Genomic DNA, 10,398 nt, shown 5'->3' with positions numbered 1-10,398 from the left:
TATTCTGCCAGGTCAGAAAAGGCCTGTCTGCCTGCCTATTATTAGGTGCACAGTTGAAAATAGATCTTTGCCAAAAGATCTGACTAAACTACAAGTTAAAGATTCTCCTTTTATATAAAGACAATGAGAATCCATTAAGGACCTTATGATCATATTGATCAAATTCTACAAGCACACAATAAACCCAAAGACCACATTGCATTTTCGAAAACTCACTCTGGCTGTATGTAGAGTATGGAATGAATGATGGGGGGCAAGCTTGGAATTAGGGTGATGAATTAGTGCAGCAAAGAGGTGTTGGTGGCCTGAGGGAGCAGCAGCAGGAAGAGCATAAAGACAGAGAGGAATTCAAAAGCATTTCCAAAGGTAGCTTGTCAGGACTCAGAGATTGAGATGTGAACAGTGTGAGGAAGTAAAGGCTACTTTTCTTGCCAGAAACTATTTTTCTTTAAGAAAAATGACTTGAACTGAACAGTCAGATCATCAAAACTACAGAAGCAAACATAATGCCTTTGTATAACGGTGCATTAGTGGAAAGCTAACATTTAACCCATTAAGGAAAGGATGGATTGTTCAATGCATCATATTGAGATGAATGATTAACTACTAAAGAAGTTGTCTCCTTGTCTTAAGCCAAAATGAGATTGAAGAGTTGCAGGTAAAAGCACATTTTTAAAAATAGATGAAAGGTAAAATTGATCTCTGGAACAGAAAGCTATTGTAAAGCACAAGAGGAACAGATAAAAACCACAAAGGAAAAGATTGCCAAACGATGACTGAAGGTGAAAAAGACTTGGATTGCAAACAACAAAAATCCATCTGGGGATAAAGAGGTCTTAATAAGTAAAAGAAATTTCACACTTCAAATTAAGATAGATGTTTCTGGAAGATGATTTGGCAATCTGTTATAAATGGGTTAGGAAACATTCATTCTCTTTGACCCCAAAATTTTACTGTAGGAACTTACCTAAGACAATTAGAAGTATGCATAATGATTTATTAAGTCAAAGGGGGGTTCATTCAAGAAATTCAGAAATAAAAACTTAAAAAAAAACAAATGACTAATAGTAGGAAGGTGGTTAAGCAAATATTATACATTTAAAATTGGCAGCCATTTCTAAATCATATTTTTCAAGGCATATTTAATAATAGCATATATAGTAAAATACATTTTAAAAGACTTAATATATTCTTCCAATATTTATTAAATGCCAACTATCTGTACTGTTCTGTAGTATAATCATAGCATATTTTATTTTACATATAAGAAAGATCCATATGAACTCCAACATTGCAAAAACTATATATAGCCATTAAAAATTTTATGTAGAAGTCCAGGTATGGTGGTGCATACCTGTACCTCCAGCTACTTGGGAGATTGAGGCATGAGAATTTCAAGTTCAAGGTCAGCAGTCTCAGCAATTTAGCAAGATCCTGTTTCAAATAAAGAGAGCTGAGGATTTAGCTCACTGTTAGACTGCCTCTAGGACCATTCCCCAGTAACAACACACACACACACACACACACACACACACACACACACACACACACACACACACAATTTGTGCAGAAAAAAAACCAATGAGATGCTAACAATGATGATACCAGCCTGATGAGATATTCATTAACGTTTTCTTATTTATCATTATGCTCTCCAACTTTCTATAATGAGCATGTGCTACATATTTTTCAAATAATCTTAATTTTTTACTCCAAACAAAGGGAAAGTAACTTTATTTAGGTACCTTTAGTCTGAAGGAGACAGGCTGACATTTTCCAAGATAAATTGACTTGTTGAAAAATAATGAAGATATAATTACCAAAACAACAAAAATGATCTTTTTTATTAGACATGGCAGAATAAAAGTCCCTACTCCTCCTGTCACAACCTCTCAGGCAGGTCACCAGTATCCTTCCCTCCCAACTGGGCACCTTAGGGTCCGTGTTTGAGTAGGGCTTTGAGGTGCATCTTGACCTTCTCACATCAGGGTCAAAGGCTCAGAGTCAAGTACTTTAGGTGTTCTTTGTCAGATGGTAAATGATATGAAATAGCTTAATTTGGGCTTTTGAATAAATGGCTTTATAACAGCTAATTCTGTACTATGGACAAATTTCTCTTATTTCTTCAGAAGAAACCTTAACTAAACTGACTCATTCTGGAAAAATGTAGAAAGTCTACAGTTTTACCAAACAGAATCTTATGACCCTGTGGAATTAAAGATTTAATTTTATGATTAACAATTTGATGTTTGCGTTTCCTTGCCCAGGACCTGATAGCTGGGCTACTTAAAATGTCTTGGGTAGGTGACCTTACTGTGCAGACACTTGCATGTGTCACTGTCCCCTCTTCCAATACAGGGTTATTAACACCATTGCACACATTTGGATACCAAGGACAGGAGCGAGTTGTCAAAAGTCACACAAGTGGCAGACAGGATGGCACTCTGAGCCCACCAGGGACCTCATGTTCTGCGTTCTTCAGAAATCCTAAGCACATGCTGGTCACAATTCAGGGAGTATTACTATGGTCTGGACACAGTGCTCATCATGTGATTTTTTCCTTTCTAGTCTTCATTTAATCCTTCAACTTGCTATGAGACTGATTTTTATTTATTGATGAGAAAGTTCAAATATGGTGAAAGTAAGCAATTATCCTAATCTCATTCAACTAACAGATGCCAAGATGAGACAACTTCTACATATCATGTGTGAAAAATCCCAACATTTTTAAAGTCTCCCCAGAAGTTTGTTGCTTCAGGAAACAATGATACCACTACACATGTGCAAGTTACAGGCTGCTATAACATGCACAATTGCAGCCTGTTCAAGCTAATTCAGAATTTCCGCATATTCTCCCCAAGTCTATTTGCCTTCAGTAAAACATACATTAATCCTGCTCTCAGACATAAAATGTCAGTTTTTCTGCATTGGAGTATGACATACACTATGAATCACTGTTTACATATGACGAGACTTGCACTATAGTTCATCCCAGGGTAATCAAGTGTGTTTCTAATATTTATTGACATCCTGGTTCAGGATTTATTTGGTTTTATAACATTTCTTCTTTGATACTAAAACAAACCTGAGTCAGACCTGAAAGTAGCATTCATTAAAGTGACATTTTAATTTTAATTTTTTTAGTGGTCATGGGAGAGGAGGTGAAGCATAAAAAGTTGTAGATAAAAGCAATTTTAATAATGAGTTTTATTTAATCAAATACATCTAAAATATCATTTGGGCTATCACCAGTACAAAAATATTAGTGAATTACTTTTCTTTTTCATACAAAGCCCTCAAAATTTACTATGTATTTCATACTTATAACACACTTCCATTCAGATGAGCGAAATTCCAAGTGCTCAATAGCTATATATGGCTAGTGTCCACTGTACATTTTACAAAGTTGTTCTGAGAATAGGTAGATATTGAGGAAATAACTTCAGTGATGGATTGGAGTGTTAATCTAATATTTGCTCCATTGAATTTTACTGAAACAATACTTTATCTTTCAGCCTCAGTCTTCAAAAATGTTGATAAACTCCCATGAGACCCCCCCCCCCCAGACCCAGCAGTCACTTGATTCTTACTTAGTATTCTGAGATAGGCTTAGGAAGGCAAAAAGTTACAATGTAAAAAGTAGTAGAAATACATTTAATAAATTAGTATGCTATCTCAAAAACATATCAACCCAAACGTCCAATAGTAAAGTGATGGTTCAAATACATTTTTTAAAGAAAAAATAGTTTATTTTAAAAAGAATATTTATAAAAGCAGGCTTTCTAACTGGAAGTTAACAAAGTAAAAAAAAATTACAACTCATTTTCTTTAAACAGTACGAAGAGCCTAGTAAAATGTATTTCTGTTTTGCTCACATGATCCTGCCATCCAATGGTGAGCCTTGCTGGCTCACATGATCCTGCATATTTATAGAGCCGGGGGTGGTTTGACAGTTATGACAGTTTAATGGTTGAATGGTTTGATAGTTGACTGGGGTGCTTTCTGATTGGTGGGTAAGGATCATGTGAGCCAGCAGGGCTAGTCTGATTGGTGGGTAAGGATCATGTGAGCCAGCAGGGCTAGTCTGATTGGTGGGTAAGGATCATGTGAGCCAGCAGGGCTCACCATTGGATAGCAGGATCATGTGAGCAAGCAGGGCTCACCATTGGACAGCTCTTCTTGGGAGATGGGGAAGTTAGTCTTTGGAGCCGGGGGGACTCCCAACATTTCTTCTGTGAAGTATCTGTTCAGTTTACGTATTTAATGCAATTCCTATTTAAATGCCAATGACATTCTTCATAGAAATAGAAAAAGCAGTCATAAAATTCGTTTGAAAAAAAATAGAGACCCAGAATAGCTAAAGCAATCCTTAGGAAGAAGAGTGGAGCAGGTGGTTTCACAATACTAGATCTTAAACTACATTACAGAGCTATAGTAACAAAAATGATATGGTAATGGCACCAAAACACACATGTCAGCCCCCCACAAGGAGGAAGAAAATGAAGAAGTTTTCAAAGTGGAAGAAAACAAGTTACAGCAAAAAGATAGTAAAATTGTTCAAGAAAGAATATAACAATGATCTTGAAAAATCCAAGATTAAGACATAACTCATTATCGATGAACAGCCTCTGGGACAAAACAGGGCATGTCAAAGACACAAATGAGGAAGATGGAGTTATCTCCAGTGAGCACGTGAAGATGAAACAGACATGGAGGGTGAGGAGGGGGAGGAGGGGGAGGAGGGGAGGGGGGAGGGGGGAGGGGGAGGGAGGGGGAGGAGGATAGGAGGAGGAGGAGGAGGAAAAAGCCAAAGGCTGGTGGAAACATTCTCAAATGCTTTATCTTTGAATGGTCTCTGTCCAGGAGAAATTCCAGATGAAGCTTTTATATATGCTGCAAGGGAAAAGCATCAAATGGCTCGGGAATTTGGGAGATTTCACTGCTCATGACAATGAGCCTGGTTAAGGCTGCCTCCTTAAGATGGAAATGATACCAGCGATGGTGAAGATAATGATGAGAAGTGCCCTGTAGTTTTTTTTTTCTGTGAAAGAAAAGTCACAAAGACAAAAAATTGCCAAGGACATAGGTATTGAGGGGAATGACGAAGATGTTTTAGTAACTGGAGAGCAGGACAAAGAGCTCAGCCGATGGGAACAGGAGCAGGTAAGAAAAGGAATTACTATCCCTCAGGTTCAAGTGAGTCATCCCGCAGAAGTGAGTATGTACTAGCAGAACAATTACCAGGCAATACCTGATGGTTCATCCTATGGAATTCCTTATAGTTACATGACCTATGGATGGTCAGATGCCAAAACTCAAAAAACAGATAATCCAGCCCCTTTTAAAACTCCCAGTAATGAGATGACTCCTGTTACTATTGATTTGGTAAAGAAACAGCTGTGAAGACATAGCTCAGTAGAAGAGTACTTATCTAGCTTGTTCAGAGGCTCTGGGTTTAATCTCCAGCATTGCCAAAAAAGAAAAAGAAAAATATATCGAATATGTTCCTATCATTTTAAATGGACTCCATGAAAGAATTGCACAAAACAAATCAACAGCAGCATAGAAAGCATCTGCAAAGCCAAGTGGATTCTTCTAGGGCTATTGAAAGATTAGGAGGGTCTTCTAGGGGTATTGGTGAATGGTGTGAATTTTTGCAAGAAATGCAAGGGTATGCCCAAGACTTGCTTGAGTGTTTCAGTGAAAAGGTGTCACTGATTAATGAACTTGAATCAGCAATACATCAGCTGTACAAACAACAAGCTTCCCGCCTTCCTGTCCAAAGACATCAAGATTTTAAAGATGAATTGTGGGAGTTTTCAAGCCATTCAAATAAAGCACCCATCACACCAAATCTTGATGTTTTGGGGCATAACTGGGCACTGTATCAAGAGCATGCCAAATGTCAGATTACAGAGCAGGAGGCCAGGAAGACCCATCATAGACAAGCCAGAGAAAAAAACAAAGAAGACAGCAGATCACCTTAAAGATCTTTCTGGTAATGCTGAAGAAACTTCTACAGATATTACTAATTTCAATCTGTCAAAAGAGTCCAGCAAGGCTTTCTGTAGATGTCCTTTAGGGTTTCTATTTAATTGACTGCATTAAATCACAATGTAAAGCCTGGTGTTCAAAATACTACATGTCCTACACAAACACATTGGCCTTTGTTTGCCAAAGCTGTTCAACCTCTCAGATTGTAGCTCCTCACATGGACTCCTCTTGAAAATATAGTTTTGCTCTTCAGTGAAGCTATTAGGAAATTTTATTCCGTGGTATAGCATTTTCTCAAATAAAACTCTTCAGGAGTTATCAATTGATGGTTTATTAAATAGATACATTCTCATAGCTTTTTAGAATTTAGAATATGGAGATGACAGCATCAAAAAAGCCCAAAATGTAATCAACTGTTTCCCCAAACCATGGTTTATGGAATCTGAGAGTAGAAAGAACTATTTCTCTGTAAGAAAACTTCTGCCAAGGGGCTGAGGTTGTGGCTCAGTGGTAGACTGCTTGCTTCACACGTGTGAAACACTTGGTTCAATCCTCAGAACAACTTAAAAATAAACAAAATAAAGGTATTGTGTCCATCTGTAATTAAAATATTTTAAAAAAGAAAGAAAAGAAAACTTCTGCCAATACCTTATATACTTAGCAGATACAATTTATAGGAATAGTATTGGGTGCTCTAATGTGGATAGAAGAAATGCAAGGGAAAATGTAAAAGTTATTGCAAGTATTTAAGCTTTGAATCATGCTATGTGTGCTACAAGTGACCACAATGTGAAAGAATTTAAATCTTTGATTGAAGGAAAATAGACCTATGAGATTGAAAAGCCTATTTGATTTAATATTATTCCCATAATTTAGTATATATGCAAAGTTTCTTACACTATCAAATACTGATTTTAATTTTAATGCAAAAAACATTATATTCATATATTCAAAAAAAGAAGATGCAGACTAGCTGATTCGATTTAACAAGACTCAATAATCTGCCATCTGTAAGAAACTCACCTCACTGGAAGATATATACAGATTAAAAGTGAAAGGATGGAAAGTTATGTTCTGAGAATGTGGACTCCTAAAGCAAGTACTAGTAGCTACACTCACACCTGATAGTACAGACTTCAAACAAAAACCAGAAGACACAAAGAAAGTCACCACATATTGATAAAGGGAGGAATTCATCAGGAAAATATAATAGTTTTTATAAATATATACCAAAAATTAGAGCTCCCAATTTTACTAAAACAAACACTATTAAAGGGAGAGTCGAGTTCTAGTATAATTGTAGTGGGTGATTTCAATACCCAATATAGATTGATTATCCAATCCCCCCCAATCAAAAAAGAAACAGTTAAATTATGTGATAGATAAAACGGATTTAACAGACTTCTGCAGAACACTCCATTTAATAGTTGCAGAATATACATTCTTTTCATCAGAACATAGAACATTTTACAAAACAGACCATGTATTAGTCCATAAAGCAAATCTTAAATTCATAAAACCTTAAATAATTCCATGCATCTTATCAGATCACAATGGAATGAAACTAGAAATCAACAGCAAGAGAAATTGCAAAAAATATACAAATGTGAATATTGAACAACACACTTTTGAATGAACAATGTGTTATTGAAGAAATGGGGGTGGGAGCATTCCCAGAATCAAATGAAAATGGAAACATACCAGAATCTCTGGGTCACAGCCAAAACAGAACTTAAAAGACAAGTTCATAGCTATAAGTACCAATATTTAAAAGACATATTTCAAATAAATAACCTAATGATGCATCTCAAGGTCTTAGGAAAAAAAAAAACAAGAACAAACCAAATCTAACATCAGTAGGAAGAAAGAAAATCAGAACAAAAATAAACAAAACAGTAAAAAAAATTACAGTCTCAATGAAGCAAAGAGCCAGTTCTTTGAAAAGATAAAATTGGCAAAGCCTTAATTAAACTACTCAAAAGAACAAGACCTAAATAATAGGCAAAATGGGAGATCTTACAACAAACACAACTGAAATTCACAGGATCATTAGGAAATATTTTTATTTTATTTTTTTTTAAAGAGAGAGTGAGAGAGGAGAGAGAGTGAGAGAGAGAGAATTTTTAATATTTATTTTTTAGTTCTCAGCAGACACAACATCTTTGTTGGTATGTGGTGCTGAGGATCGAACCCGGGCCGCACGCATGCCAGGCGAGCGCGCTACCACTTGAGCCACATCCCCAGCCCAGGAAATATTTTTAAAAACTATATTCCAACAAATTAGAAAATCCATAAGAAATGGAAAATTTTCTGGAGACATACGATCTTCCCAAATTGGATCAACTGGGATATGAAAACCTAAGTAAATAAGTAATAAGTAATGAGATTGAAACAGCAATAAAAAGTCTCCCAACAAAGAAAACTCCAGAACCAGACAGACTCACTGCTGAATTTTATCAGATTCTTAACAAACTAATCCTCAAACCATTTCATAAAATAAAAAGTAAGGAATCCTTCCAAACTCATTCTATGAGACCAATATCAATCTGCTACCAAAAGCTGGTAAGAACATACCAAAGATGAAAAAAGAAAAGAAAAAGAGAAGAAAGGAGAAAGAGAAGAATTATACACCAATACCTTGTGAACAAAGATGTAAAGATTCTCAATAAAATACATGGAAGTCAAATTTAACCATATACTTAAAAGACTATGGACTACAATCCAGTTGGTTTTATTCCAGGGTTGCAAGGATGTTTGAATAGTGCATATCAATTAACATGATAGAGCACATAAATAGAATCAAGGATGATATCACATAATTATTTTAATAAATACAGAAGAGACTAAAATTCCACATTCCTTCATGCTAAAAGCCCTGAATGAGTTAGGCAGGAAAGGATTATACCTCAACATAATATATGCTATATATTAACATCATACCAGATAGGGCGGGGATCATTTCCTTTATGATCAGCAACAAGACAAGGGTGTCTACTCTCACCTTCCTATTCAATATCATACTTTGAATTATAGCCAGGTCAATCAAGCAAGATAAAAAAAATAAAATTGATTCAAATAGGAAAGTAATGAATCCCATATTCTTGTTTATAGATGATATGATTCTATACTTAGGAAATCCTGAAGTATTCACCAAGTATCTTAGAATTGATAAAATTTAGCAAAATAGAAGGATTAAAAAAAATCAACATATAAAATTTAATACCTCATTCATGCATCAATGATATACTAAGAAATCAGAGAAGTAATCCCATTCACACACAAAAAGAAATCACAATATCTAGGAACAAACCTTACCAAAGAAGTGAAAGAGCTCTACAATGAAAAATACAAAATGCTGAAAAATTTTGGGAAAAAAATATTAGAAGATGGAAAGAGTTGACATGTTCATGAATTGGGAAGATTAATATTATTAAAATAATACTAGTGAAAGCAATCTAAAATTCAGTGCAATACTCATCAAAATACTAATGACATTCTACACAGTACTAGAAATAATCCTAAAATTCATATGAAAGTACAAAATTACTCAATGGCCAAAGAAATTCTGAGCAAATAGAGCAATGCTTTAAACATCACAATGCCTAATTTCAAAATATACTATAGATAGATGGTAAAAACCAATACATACACTAGTGGAATAAAGAAATACCATATTTCACCATTGTAGATTTTATGACAATTTTTTTTGCAAAAAAAAATGGGTGCAACCATTATGTGAAACTTTTTTTAAAATATACCAGTATTACTTAAACATATTACTAAACTTTCTTTGGTGTAAGATTAAGATGCAAAGAATACTCATGAATATATGTTAATGTGCTGTTGACAATTATGCAGTGACTGGTAAACTCTTATCTACAGCCAAGTGATTCTCAACAAAGGTACAAAAAATACTTATTGAAGAAAAAAATCCTTTCAACAAAAGGTGCTGGAGAAGAGGTCATCCACATGTAAAAGATTGTAACGAGACCCACATCTCTTACCCTGTACAAAAATAAGCTCAAAGAGATGGAATACCTTAATTTAAGACCTGAAACTACAAGAAAACACTGGGGAAGTGCTTCAAAGTATTGTCATGGGTCAGGTACAGTGGCACACATCTATAATCCCATCAACCTGGTAGGCTGAGACAGGAGGATTATGAATTCAAGGCTAGCCTCAGCAATTTAGCAGGTCCTATCTCAAAATGAAAAATAAAATGGGCTGGAGATGTAGCTCAGCGATTCAGTGCCCCAGGTTCAATCTGTGACTAAATAGATATATAGATAGATAGATAGATAGAAGGCAGAAGGAACAATTTCCTGAACAGGACTCCAATAGCTCAGGAACCAGAAATATTGACAAATGGGATTACAATAAATTAAAAAGCTTCTGCACAACAAA

The 10,398-nt window shown here is 35.3% G+C and overlaps 1 pseudogene across 1 annotated transcript; it reads left to right on the top strand.

Annotated features, from left to right (window-relative positions):
• The first annotated feature begins 4,617 nt into the window (after positions 1-4,617).
• LOC308647858 (PAX3- and PAX7-binding protein 1-like) lies at positions 4,618-6,234 on the top strand (annotated as a pseudogene). The gene is made up of 3 exons: positions 4,618-4,684; positions 4,786-5,399; positions 5,519-6,234. The product of its transcript is annotated as a PAX3- and PAX7-binding protein 1-like (transcript).
• Positions 6,235-10,398: the final 4,164 nt, after the last annotated feature.

This window comes from Spermophilus citellus (assembly GCF_964194105.1).
Source record: "Spermophilus citellus genome assembly, chromosome: 1".
In the NCBI taxonomy this organism is placed as follows: Eukaryota; Metazoa; Chordata; class Mammalia; order Rodentia; family Sciuridae; genus Spermophilus; species Spermophilus citellus.
This window is presented reverse-complemented; position numbering and strand designations above follow the sequence as displayed.